The sequence below is a fragment of the Dermochelys coriacea genome, chromosome 13, assembly GCF_009764565.3.
Source record: "Dermochelys coriacea isolate rDerCor1 chromosome 13, rDerCor1.pri.v4, whole genome shotgun sequence".
Taxonomy (NCBI): Eukaryota; Metazoa; Chordata; order Testudines; family Dermochelyidae; genus Dermochelys; species Dermochelys coriacea.
Genome location: NC_050080.1, coordinates 37,416,696 through 37,430,634, shown reverse-complemented (window position 1 = coordinate 37,430,634; position 13,939 = coordinate 37,416,696). Strand labels below are relative to the sequence as shown.

Genomic DNA, 13,939 nt, shown 5'->3' with positions numbered 1-13,939 from the left:
TCCCAGCACAGCTGGATGATGCACCACTGGACGGAGAAGACCCCCTTGGGGACTGGTCTATCAGGATCCAGGGCTTCTCTGAGTGCCAGCTCACAGCTGGGTGCATCTGGGGCTCTTACTCACCTGGCCCCACCCTCGCTCAACTCCCTCCCTGTGTCTCTGTGGCTGACACCGACTGATCTCTGTGGTGGGTGAGAACATGGCCCTTTGATCTTTCTCACAGTGGCCCAGCCGTGAGCAGGTTGGGGCTGGCCAGAGCAGCCATCGGCCCCGATAACAGCAACCGTAGCAGGCAGGTTTCATGCAAAGGGGATGTGGCAGGCTCTGTGACATGCTACAGCTGGGAGCTATGACTGTACAGCAGCAGAGGGGCAATGACACAGCAGAGCCAGGAATACAACCCAGGAGTCCTGGCCCCTAGCCCCCGGCTGTAACCACTAGACCAAATACTCTATGCAATTAATATTAGCAAGGGGGAAGGAACACAAGCGAAAATAGGGTAAGAACAGGTTAAAGAACATCTAGATAAGTTAGATGTATTCAACTTAGCAGCACCTGATGTTATTCCTCCCAGGGTACTTAAGGAACTAGCTGAAGCAATCTCAGAACCATTAGCAATTATCTTCAAGACAGGTGGACAGGTGAGGTCCCAGGGGTCTGGAGAAGAGCGAACGTAGAACTTATCTTTAAAAAGAGGAACAAAGAGGACCCAGGAATTATAGACCAGTCAACCTACCTTTGATACCTGTGTAAGCAGGGTCTGAATGAGCTCACCCTTGACAGCTAGCTGGGACAGAGGGAGACTTCAGAAGCAAATTGTATGTAGATGAACACACCTACTCTTCCTAGGTATCTGGCAGACAGAAGCTGTGTTGTTCAAAGTGATCAACTTTGGCTGGTGTTAGGTTTCAAATAATTTTAGTACTGAATGCAGGGGTAGTGAAGAGTTGTTATTAGTGTTGTTATCTTTATTGTATGAGGAAAGGGAGCAGAACTGTGCTTAGCCTGGCCCCACTGAGGGAGTCACCCTCAGCTGAAAGGAACTCACTAAGCCAGGGGCTCAAATGCCAGACCGCTTTGAAAGTCAGAGGGGGTGGGGACAGGTGTCCCTGCCAGGAGATGTGGCTTCTGTCTAAGGGTCCCTGGTATGATTTAACCTGTTCCTCACCACTCTTCAAAGATAGAGCTAAATAGGCTCCATTAGGAGTCTTTTGTTTTGTTAAGTGCTCACAAGAGTTGAAATCACTTGTGGTGGGATTTCATTGTTTCTGCCCAGCTTGCTTCAGGTTCCCCCATTAAGAGCTGACAATTACTAAGAGTTGGATGGAACCTCAAGAGACTGAGCTGCAGAGGTGACAGCAGAGAGGCAAGTGGCAGCAGAAGGTGACCAGCGAGAAGGTGGCTGGCGGGAGCGGCGAGCAAGCGGCCAGTGAGGGTGGATGGCGGGAACTGGTGAAGCGGCCAGTGGAGTGGAACAGTGGCTGGCAGGGCAGCCAGCCAGAACCAGCACTCAGATGGTGGAACAAGCAAGGAACCTTTTTCCCTAGGTGGGAGGTGAACTCACACAGATGCACCTCTGAACCCTGGGTCCTCACTGACCAAGGACAACCACTATGAGTGAGGTGTGGTGAGGAGCAGAGAGGGGCACAGAAATGGAACTTCTGGTTGTAGAACTCAAGAACATGAGGCAGGAGACATTGCCCCACACACTCGGGGGTAGGGTGTCCTGCTCACAGTTTTATGATTCTGAATCCTGCTTGTGGCATTTTCCCTAATTAATGTCAGGTCACTTCCCTCCTTTCATTGAAAGTTTCTTTTCTACACTCAGACTCTGTGCTTGCAAGTGGAGAAGTATTGCCTCTCAGAGGTGCCAAATGGTGGTGGGACCTGATAACAGTCTTCAAATATGTGAAGGGCTGTTATAAAGAGGATGAGGATCAATTGTTCTCCATGTCCACTGAAGGCAGAACAAGAAGTAATGGGCTTAATCTGCAGCAAGGAGGTTAGACATTAGGGACCCAAGAAATTTGAGACCTCTTCCCAGCTCTGCCCAGGATCCCGGTAGGCAGGGATTTTCATGGATCACTGATGGGCACCCAAACCCCTTAGGCAGGTTTTGAAACAATCTCCCTTGGTCTCAGATTCCCCATCTGTACAATGAGAAGAATGTGTCTGTTTGAATTGGATGCTCTTTGGGGCAGCAAATTTTCAAGAAGCCAGAGAGCACTGGGGAAGTTCCAGAAGCCTGGAAGAAAGCTAATGTTGAGTCAATATTTAAAAAGTGTGAACAGGATGACCCAGGTAGTTATAGGCCTGTCAGTCTGATATAAATCCAAAGGAAGACAGAGTGGCTGTTATGGGACTCAATTAATAAGGAACTAAAGGAGAATAATGTAAAGAGCCCCTGGTAAAGGTGATAGTGTTGATTTATACACATAGACCTTTGTAAGGTGTTTAACTTGGTACCGTGCATTTTGATTGAAAACTAGAAGAATATACAATAAAGATGGCACAAGTTAAATGGATAAAAAGCTGGCTCACTGTCAGGTCTCTAGATGTAATTGTAAATGGGAATTGTCATCGAAGGAGTGATCTAGTGAGGTCCTGCAGGGATCTATTCTTGGCCCTGTGCTATTTAACTTTTTTTAGTGACTTGGAAGAAAACAAAATCTTCACTGATAAAGTTTGCAGATGACACAAAAATTGGGGGAGTGATAAATAATGAAGAGGACAGGTCATTGATAAAGAGCCATCTGGATTTCTTGGTAAACTGGGTGCAAGAAAATAGTAAGTGTTTTAATATGACTAAAAGTAAATGTATTAATGTAGGAAGAAAGATTACAGGTGATACTTATAGGCTGAGGGACTCTATCCTGGGAAGAAGTGACCTGGAAAAATTGGGGTCTTGGTGAATAGTCAGCTGAACAAGAGCTCCCAATGCGACACTGTGGCCTGAAGGGCTAATGCGATCTTGTGATGCATAAACAGGAGACTCTAGAGCAGGAGCAGAGAAAATATTTTACCTCTGTATGTGGCACTGGTGTAACTGCTGCTGGAATCCTGTATCCAGTTCTGGGGCCCACAAATCAAAGAGGATGTTGAAAAATTGGAGAGGGTTCAAAGAAGAGCCATGAGAATGATTAACGGATTAGAAAAACTGTGTTACAGTGATAGACTCAAGGAGCTCACTTAATAAAGAGAAGGTTACCAGGTTCCTTGATAACAGAGTAGTTTCAGAGTAGCAGCCGTGTTAGTCTGTATTTGCAAAAAAGAAAAGGAGTACTTGTGGCACCTTAGAAACTAACAAATTTATTTGAGCATAAGCTTTCGTGAGCTACAGCTCACTTCCTTGATGGCAGACTATAAGTATCTAAATAGGCAACAAATATTATTCAGGGCTCTTCAGTCTAGCAGAGGAAGGTCTAACATAATTCAATTGCTGGAGATTGAAGACAGACAAATCCAGATTGGAAATAAGGCATAACATTTTTAACAGAGAATAATTAACCACTGGAACAATTTACCAAGAGTTGTGGTGGATTCTCCATCCCTGGCAAATTTTAAATCAAGTTTGGATGTTTGTTGAACAGATCTGCTCTAGGATTATTGGGGGAAGGTCTCTGCCCGGTGTGATACAGGAGCTCAGACTATATGATCACAATGGTCCCTTCTGGCCTGGGAATCTCTGAAGCTATGAATCCTTCTCCACTGTCCCCCGCCCTAAGTGTGGGTGTGAGCCAGGGGGAGGGATGTGGGTCAGAGACTAGACCCCCCCATCCATCATAGCATCATTTCCCATGAACCCCTCAATGAGGGTGGGGAAATAATGTGTCTAACTGTCAACCTCCCTGAGCCAGCCAGTCCCCACATGCTGTAGAGATGAAAGAGATGAAACCTCATTCTGACATCGCATGGTGGGGGCAGAGGGGAGGGAAGTATACAGATATTGATAGAGAGAGGCATGTGTGTGTATGGGGATAGATGGATGGCAGCGTAGTGAGACCCAGACAGACAGATATGGATGTGGATTGATAGATAGATGGGGATGGGGATAGATAGATGGGGAAGAGGCTGGAAAGATAGATGAATTGGGATGGATAGATGGGGATAGATGGATAGGGGTGGGGATTGATAGATATATGGATGAAAACAGATAGATAGATAGGGATATAGATAGATAGATAGATAGATAGATAGATAGATAGATAGATAGATAGATGGGGACTGGCTAGAGAGACAGATAGATCAGGATAGGATTAATCAATGGATGGAGTGGATGGATGGGGACAGATAGTGTGACAGGGTCAGGCCAGATGGCTACAGGAGAGTGATCCTATTGGGAACCACTGCTAAAGCATTCCCTCCAGACCCCCAGCGTAAGGGGGGGGGCATCCACAGGACCTGGAAACCAAGTGGGCAGGGCGTACTCTCTCGCAGGAGCCGGTCGAGGTAGGCCCGAGCAGCGGGTAGTAAAGTGGCCCTCACCTCCTGAAGTATGCTCTGGGGAGTACGAGGTCTGGAGAGCCACATGCGCAGAACGAGCATCAGGGGATCCAACCAGTCTCCCCGGTCATAGTCCAGGAGGTCTCCAATTCTAGTGACTTCTGCCAGGACCAACTTCTGGTGCAACAAGGGGGACTTCGCCACCTGCACACGTAGCTGGGGATTGTGGATCAGGGGCTCCAAGAGGAGATCTGCTCACTCAGTGGTCCGAAGCCTAATGCTCGCAGAATGCCCAGGAGATACCCGTGATCCACCCTGTCGAACGCCTTCTCCTGATCCAAGGACAGGAGGGCGAACGACAGACCATCCCTACACCCAAGCTCCAGGAGATCCCGGACCAGATAGATGTTATCAAAGATGGTACTGTGTGGGACAGTGTAGATCTGGTCTGGGTGGACCACATCTGCCAGCACGTACCCCAGCTGCAGCGAGATGGCCTTGGCTACAACTTTGTAGTCCGTGCTGAGGAGCGAGATGGGACACCAATACCATAAGTCGCGGAGGTCCCGCTTCTTCAGCAATAAGGTGAGCATGGCTCACCTGCAGAGAGAGGGAGGACTCTGCTCTGCAAGGACTCGGACCAGACAGTGACGAGGTCCGGGCCGAGGACATCCCAGAACACGCGGTGGAACTCCACAGTCAGCCCATCCATGTCCGGAGATTTATTGGTGGGCATGCAGTGGAGGGCTTCCGAGAACTTGGCCAGAGTGAGAGGCAGCTCTAGCCGGTCTGGTCGACCGTGCTGACCGGCGGGAGTCCGTCCCAGAGCACTTTGCAAGCATCAGGATCGGTCGGATCTAGGGAAAAAAGATCTGCGTAGAAGGCCCTGGCCCTCCTGCACATCTCCGCCAGATCCGGGAGGGGGGTGCTATCCTCTGCGAGGAGGCAGGGGACATGCTTCTTGGCCCCCCTCTTTTTCACCAGGGCATAGAAGAAGCGGGAGCCATGATCCATCTCCCGAAGGAGATGGATGCGGGATAGAACAAAGGCACCCCGGGCCCGATGGTCCTCGAGGGCTCGGAGCTCCTCCCGCTTCTCCCGGCACGCTCCACAGAGGGATGGATCCTCGGGTCTGGTGGGCAGACACCTCTCCAGCTCTAAGACCTCCCATTACAACTGCTCTATTGCTGCATCCCTCCGTCGGCTGGCGCCCTGGGTGTAGTCATGACAGAAGAGCCGGGTGCACACCTTCCCCATGTCCCACCACCACCATACTGAGGGAAAGGCATGCCACTGCCTTCGCCAGGCCAGCCAGAACTCCCGGAAGGACGCCATGAAGCCCATATCCTCCAACAAGCTGTTGTTGAAGTGCCAATAGGCCGGCCCCGGCCTCTCCGCGCAGAGAGAGGCCATCACGGTGGCTAGATGGTGATCTGAAAATGGGGCCGGCTGGATGCTGGAGGAGCGGGCCCTTGAAAGGTGGAAGCGTGACAAGTAGATGCGGTATAACTGGGAGTGGCGCAACTGATGGGCCTCAACCCGGACAAAAGTAAACGTCAAGATGTCGTCCGGGTGCTGGTCATGCCAGACGTCCACCAGGGAGTAATCTTCGATAATCTCCCGGAGGACATCCGCTGCTGCCAGCACTGCTCTGTCCACGAGCAGTCCCGCTCCTTGAGGATGGTGTTAAAGTCCCCGCCCAGGACCAGGCACTTGCGAGGATCCAAGGAGGCGAGGAAGGTGGATGCCTGCTGATAGAATTGCAGCCGCTCCAGGCCCAATGTCGGGGCATAGACATCAACGAAGTTGACTCCAGCAATTCCAGGTGGCAATCCGGTGGCGAGGCAGGCAGAAAGGACCCCGCTTAGGTGGTGGTTGTGGTGGAGATGGTGTCCACGGCAGCGGCTGGGGATGGAGCAGGGGTCCCTCATTCCCCTCCTCTGGGGAGCGGGCCAGTCGTACCCTCCCAAGGGGCTGCATCAGGAGTTGCAGCAGCAACCAGGGGTAGGGGGTTCACCAAACAGCCAGCAACCAGGTGGCAGAGAATGGGGGGGTGTCTGGCCCAGACAGCGGAGCAGTTGGAGCAGCAGCACCAGCGAGAGCTTAGGGCCAAGCAGCAGCCCCAGCAGCAGGAAGAGCAGCCCTCTCTCTCCTTCCTCCCTCCAGGCCAGAGGGCTACAGGAGAGTGATCGGGTCACAGACGTTAACGAGGTTGACCACGATCCCCTCCGTGCGGACCTGGAGGTGCAGCAGGCGGCCCGGCACTGCCTTGGCGACCCCCAGCACTTCTGGCCATAGGTTGGAGGAGAACAGGGTCGCCACTCCAGCTGTACGAACTGTGAGATGGCTAAAGTAGACCCTGTCCCCCCATCCAGCCGCCAGCTGTCTTCAGCGGCCGGATCCATGAGCAAGGAGTCACGGAAGCCATGGACCCACTGGTAGGCCACGGCAGCCTGCTTCCTGGTCCTTTTACCTCCCCCATGAGGGCCCTTGCGGCCCAGAGGATTTGATGGAAATTCCCCCATTGCTGGAGAGCGAGCTGCACCTTGTTACGGGAGCCACGGATGTCTTCAAGAAACTCCCACCGCTCTTCTCTCAGCATATGGGGGGCTGGGGTCACTAGCCCCCAGCCTTCCTCCAGAGGGGCTCCCGGCCCAGCCCCATGGCCCACTGAGATGGGCAGGCAGGGGGTGGATCCCCAATGTGGCACCCAATAGGCTGGTGCCACATGGCCCGCGTCAGACCCCGGCTCAATGGGGGGCGGTGGAGGGAAGATAGCAACCCCTAGTGGGTTGTGACAGGGGAACATGAAGGCCGCTACCTGGGGGCCATCCTCTGGGAAAGGGAAGGAGACGGCCCCAGCGGCGGCAATGGCATCACGGGAGGTGGAGCAGGACAGGTGTCAGGAGCAGGGGCAGGGCAAGGGTCGGGAAAAGGGTTGGGGAGAGGGACAGAGGCGGGCTGCTGGGCCCCAGTAGCCGGGCTGCTGGGAGATGGTCCCTCTCGATCTGGCACAGAGGTCTGGGGAGTGGGAAGGGGGCCCTCCGTGATGCCGGGCTCAGGCTCTATGGAGGGTGTGACAGCCACGGCATCAGGAGGTGAATGATCTTCGGTGGGGCTCCTGCCCAGAAGGAGGTCGGTTGCCCCACGCCACCGAGGGATGCCCCTGGTATCTCGGTTCCCAGCTGTGAGGCACTGGCCGTCACTTCAGTAGGCTCGGCGGCTGTCAGCAGGGCGCCACCTGCGTTCGGGCAGATGGAAGAGTCCAGGGGACCCTCGGAGGCGGGAGTGGAAGTAACGGTCAGGGGGAGGGAGCATGGGGAAAGGGGGGCTGGAGGAGGTCGCTGAGATCGAGGCCCGCTGGCAGAGGGTCGTCCTCCCCCTGGGTGACCAGGGTCAGACCCAGGGCTTCGATCTTTTTGGAAATGGAGGGAAGATCACCCCCCCACCACCCCAGGGTTCTCCCTGCCAGAGCCCAAAGCGACGCTCGCCTGGGGCTTGCAGGGGCCGCAGGCGTCAAAGAGGCAGGAGGGGCTCCATCAGAGGCCTCCACAAGGAGGGGCTCTAGTGGAGGGGCAGTGCTACCCTCTGGTGCTGCCACGTCTTCCCCAGCCGGCACCAGTGGATGGAGCACACCCATGGGCAAGGCGGAAGGCTCGGCATCGGTGCCCCGCTTCCTGGTCTTCTGGGGGGCCTCCGCATCCGAGGCAGGAGCAGAGCTCGAGCCTTCCGCTTGCCCCGCTTCCCCTGGACTAGGACCCAGCCCTCCATGGCATCAGTGCGGGCTGGCTAACGGGGGTCGGGTTGGGGCGAAGGGGCGATGGCTCAGGGATTCGGGGAGGAAATGGTGGGGCAGCATGAGGGAGGGAAGATTCCCCCTGGGGCGGGCCCTCTCCTATGCCCAGAGGTATCCCCGCCGCACCCTCCTCCACGGGCCCCGCCAGATTACAGGCAGCAGAGGTGGGGCTCTCCCGCTCGTCTGGGCATAGTGGGAGAGGTGCCCCTTGGGCCCGAGCAGGAGCAGTGGTGGACTGGGAGGGAGAAGGGGCGGCTCCGGGCGCTGGGCAGCCAGGGGCACCAATAATGATGGGGCCGGAGCCCTGCTGGGGTTCGGGGGTCCCGGACGCTCCTTTGTGCCAGACCAAGGGGCTGTCCCTCTGGATGTGCCCCATCACCGGCAGAGGTAGCACCGGGCCTTCCCCATAGAATACTGCACCCGGTAGCGGACCCCCTTGTAGGGGACCAAGAAGGACTCCTCGAGCGCCTCTCCGTCACGCGCCGCCAGTGGCAGTTGAAGCTGCACCTGCCGGCAGAACGAGAGGACGTGATGGAGGGTGGGGTCTTTGCAGCCCAGCGGGAGAGGGCTGATAATGGAGATCAGTTTCCCCAGGGTAGAAAGGCAAGGGAGTAGGGCGGCATTGAGAAGGAAGGGAGGTGCAGAGGTCAGGACCACTGGGACGCCCACGTCCTCTCGCGGCTCCAGGGGCATGAACGCCCCTGCCCATCACCAGGTGCTTCTCCACCACCTCCTGGGTGGTGGCCTCCGATGCCAGGAAGAAGACGACCTTCCCATATATTTTACAGGCCACCATGATGGCCGTGGGCCCCACCACCCACGCCAACGCCCGCACGTAGGTCTCCACGTGGGGTGAGGCGGGCACCAGGAGGCAACGGACGCTGCGCTTCCTCGTCAAGGTGGGAAAGGGGCCCCGGCCGCTAGGAATGGTAACAGAGACAGTGGCCTGGAGAGAGAACGTAGGGGCAGGCGGGGGGGCTGCCGCCACCTGGGCATACGCGCTGGGGGAGGGGCACCCGCAGAGCTGGTGGAGCGAGCAGCGGGGAGGGATGCCATGGCCGGTGGCGGGGCCGCAGCAGTGTGGGCAGTCCCTGCCATGGAGGGCCTGGTCTTTTTGGCAAGGCCCTTCCCCTTCTTTTTGCCCTGGCCCTTCCCACCACCTGGGGGGGGGGGGCTCCCACAGAATCTGAGGGGGCGAGGGATGTGGCAGCAGCAGAAGTCACCCCGTTGCCCGCTGCTGTTGGCGCCCCAGTAGGGGGCAGTAGCAGGTGGTTCAGCAACGGTGGTTGAGATAGAGGCTGGGGGGGGCAGGTAGAGGAGGGGCAGCGGGGTCTGCCCAAGGGGTCCCACCCACCTTATTATGGCAGGGGACAAAGTGGGGGGGAGGACAAACACCAGAGGAAGGGGGGCAAAGGGGAATAGGTCGACCGCTCCTCCCCGCTAGGCTGCAGGCAGGGGAGGAGGGCGCCGGAAGAGGAGGGCTGGATGGGAGGGGGGCTATCAAGGACTTGGGGGGGAGGGGTTGGTCACCAACCCAGGATAGGATTCTGGCTCCTCTAGCTGCACTCGGGAGGGGGTTTATTATAGCATTAAGGGGTCGCCGTGATGCGGGGGTCAACTAAAATGGGAGGGGCACAAGTGCATGGGAGGGGGGCATGGGCACACGGATCGAGGGGCTAATCAGGGCAGGGTGGACTATGGGGGGAGGGAAACAACCAGGTTGGAGGCAGGACAGGGAGACCTAGGGACTAGCTTCAGAGGCTGGGGCAGGGCAAACAAAGCTGCAGAGGGAAACGGGTGGGGCAGACAAACAAAGTGAAGCTAATGAGGGGCTGAGGCAAAGTGAGAGGGGAAAGACTGCAAGGCGCAAATGGGGCAGGTAGCAAGGGGCAAAGCTGGGGGCTTGCTGGGGGGGGGTCAGTCCAAAGTGGGGGGGGCACGTGCGCTTGAAAAAAGTCAGTTTGGGCTGGCTGCAGGTTGAGGCCCAAATGGTGGAATCAGGGTGTGGCAAGCCAGGTGAGCGGCTGAGTCCCAGAGGCAGGAGCTGAGGCAGATGGTGAGCAGCCAGTGGGGGTGGTGGAGGGGGAAAAGGGGGACACACGGATGGACCAGGGGGCAGGCTCCACGCCACACCCCCTGTGTCCCCACAAACACAGTCCAGACCCCCACCACAAGAGCACAGTTCAAAAGTTACTCAGTCTTAAAGGCCCCCCTCCATGGTGGTCTGCAGAGTCTGTGTGCAGATGGTCCTCTTCTTCTCCTCCTTGGGGTTCCAGCAGCTCCTCCAGCAATTCCAGGTGGCAATCCAGTGGCCAGGCAGGCAGAAAGGACCCCGCTTAGGTGGTGGTTGTGGTGGAGATGGTGTCCACGGCAGCGGCTGGGGATGGAGCAGGGGTCCCTCATTCCCCTCCTCTGGGGAGCGGGCCAGTCGTACCCTCCCAAGGGGCTGCATCAGAAGTTGCAGCAGCAACCAGGGGTAGGGGGTTCACCAAACAGCCAGCAACCAGGTGGCAGAGAAGGGGGCGGGGGTGTCTGACCCAGACGGGGGAGCAGTTGGAGCAGCAGCACCAGCGAGAGCTTAGGGCCTAGCAGCAGCCCCAGCAGCAGGAGGAGCAGCCCTCTCTCTCCTTCCTCCCTCCAGGCCAGAGGGCTATAGGAGAGTGATCGGGTCATAGACGTTAACGAGGTTGACCATGATCCCCTCCATGCAGACCTGGAGGTGCAGCAGGCAGCCTGGCACAGCCTCGGCGACCCGCAGCACCTCCGGCTGTAGGTTGGGGGAGAACTGGGTCACCACTCCAGCCGTACGAACTGTGAAATGGCTAAAGTAGACCCTGTCCCCCCATTCCAGCCACCAGCTGTCTTCGGCGGCCGGATCCATATGGGTCTCCTGCAGGAAAACCACAGAGTACCCCCCCTCCCGAAGGAAGAAGAGCACCTGGCACCTGCGGAGACCCACCCTACAGCTGTGGGTGTTCAATGTTGCAATGGTAAGAGGTGCCATGAGGAGGGTTGGGGGGGATCCTCGCCGTCAGGGACGCTCATGGCCTCCGTCGGCCCACACAGCAAACCGTGACTTTCCCCGTAGGTGAGTAAGGAGTCACGGAAGAGGCAGACCCGCTGGTAGGCCACGGCGCCCTGCTTCCCGGTCCTTTTACCCTCCCCCATGAGGGCCCTTGCGCCCGGAGGATATGATGGAAGTCCCCCCATTGCTGGAGAGCGAGCTGCACCTTGTTACGGGAGCCACGGAAGTCTTCAAGGAACTCCTGCCACTCCTCTCGCAGCGTATGGGGGGCCGGGGCCGAGCGCCTCTCCCGAGGGACCTCTGACACAGCCCCGTGGCCCACCGAGACGGGCATGCAAGGGGTGGACCCCCACGTGGCACCCGGCTCAGTAGGGGGTGGCGGAGGGAAGATAGCAACCCCTGGTGGAGCGGGAAAGGGAAATACAAAGGCCGCTCCCTTGGGGTCATCCTCTGGGAAATGGAACGAGTCGGCCCCAGGGGCGACAATGACCACTCCTCCCCGCTAGGGTGCAGGCAGGGGAGGAGGGCACTGAAAAGGGAGGGGTTAATGCGGGGGGGCTATCAAGGACTGTGGGGGTCAGTCACCAACTCAGGGATGGTTTCCAGCTCCTCTAGTTGCACTAGGGGAGGGGGGGATATAATAGCATTAGGGGGCTGCAGTGAGACAGGGGTTCAAACTCAAATAGGGAGGGGCACAAGCGCATGGGAGGGGGCATGGGTGCATGGAGCGAGGGGCTAATCAGGGTGGGGGGGGAACCGCAAGGGGAGGGGAACAAGCCGGCTGGAGGTAGGACAGGGAGACCAAGGTGCTAGCTTCAGGGCTTGGTGGGGGACACACAAGCAAGCTGCAGAGGGAAATCATAGAATCATAGAATATCAGGGTTGGAAGGGACCCCAGAAGGTCATCTAGTCCAACCCCCTGCTCAAAGCAGGACCAAGTCCCAGTTAAATCATCCCAGCCAGGGCTTTGTCAAGCCTGACCTTAAAAACCTCTAAGGAAGGAGATTCTACCACCTCCCTAGGTAACGCATTCCAGTGTTTCACCACCCTCTTAGTGAAAAAGTTTTTCCTAATATCCAATCTAAACCTCCCCCATTGCAACTTGAGACCATTACTCCTCGTTCTGTCATCTGCTACCATTGAGAACAGTCTAGAGCCATCCTCTTTGAAACCCCCTTTCAGGTAGTTGAAAGCAGCTATCAAATCCCCCCTCATTCTTCTCTTCTGCAGACTAAACAATCCCAGCTCCCTCAGCCTCTCCTCATAAGTCATGTGCTCTAGACCCCTAATCATTTTCGTTGCCCTTCGTTGTACTCTTTCCAATTTATCCACATCCTTCCTGTAGTGTGGGGCCCAAAACTGGACACAGTACTCCAGATGAGGCCTCACCAGTGTCGAATAGAGGGGAACGATCACGTCCCTCGATCTGCTCGCTATGCCCCTACTTATACATCCCAAAATGCCATTGGCCTTCTTGGCAACAAGGGCACACTGCTGACTCATATCCAGCTTCTCGTCCACTGTCACCCCTAGGTCCTTTTCCGCAGAACTGCTGCCGAGCCATTCGGTCCCTAGTCTGTAGCGGTGCATTGGATTCTTCCATCCTAAGTGCAGGACCCTGCACTTATCCTTATTGAACCTCATTAGATTTCTTTTGGCCCAATCCTCCAATTTGTCTAGGAAATGGGCAGGGCAGACAAACTGAAGCTAGTGGCGGGGGGGCGGGGGGCTGGGGCAAAGGGGAGGGGCAAAAGGCTGCAAGGGGTAAAGCTGGGGGCTTACTTGGGGGGGAGTCAGTCCAAGGGGGGGCACGTGCACCCACATGTGCTTGCTCAAAAGTCAATGTGGCTGGCTGCTGCCTCAGGCCCAGAAGGTGGGGAAAGGGCGCGGCCGGCCAAGCAAGCAGCCGAGTCCCAGAGGCAGGAGCCTGAGGTAGATGGTAAGTGTCCCCTGGGGGTGGTGGAAGGGGCAGCAGGGGGGGGGACCGATGGACCAGGGAACAGGCTCCATGCCACACCCCCTGTGTCCCCACAAACACAGTCAAACCCCCCAGCAGAAGAGCACAGTTCAAAAGTTGCTCAGTCTTTGAGAGCCCCCCCCCCACAGTGTCTCTGCGCTCCCCCAGCTGCAGATCGACCTCTTCTTCTCCTCCTCGGGGTTCCAGCAGCTCCTCAGCAGCAAATGCGGTGGCAGCTCCAGGCCGCAACCCGGTGGCCAGGTAGGAAGGGCCCCTCACAGGTGATGGTGGTGTCCGCAGCAGCAACGGCTGGGGCTGGGGACCCTCACTCCCCTCCTCTGGGGAGCGGGCCAGCAGACCGCCCCCACAAGGGGCTGCAGTTGGAGCAGTAGCAGCACCCAAGGGTGGGGGGTTCGCCAGCCAGCCAGCAACCAGGTAACGGGGGGGGGAGGTGTCTGGCCAGCCAGGGGAGCAGCTGGAGCAGCAGCAGGAAGAGCTCAGGACCTAGCAGCAGGAAGAGCAGCCCTCTCTCTCCTTCCTCCCCCCAGGCCAGAGGGCTACAGAAGAGCGGTCCTATTGGGATCCAGGAAGTGGGCAGGCAGAAGCTGCCCGGCCGTTGCTAAAGGATCCCCCCCCTCAGCCTAAGAGGGGGGTCCACAGGACCTGGAAGCCAAATAAGTACGGGGGACAACTAATGAAATAACAGGGACAGGAGTGC

The 13,939-nt window shown here is 56.9% G+C and overlaps 1 protein-coding gene across 1 annotated transcript in view; it reads right to left on the bottom strand.

Moving 5' to 3' along the window:
* Positions 1 to 13,939, bottom strand: part of LOC119841806 (mast cell protease 3-like) — a 500,929-nt gene that overhangs the window by 304,529 nt on the left and 182,461 nt on the right.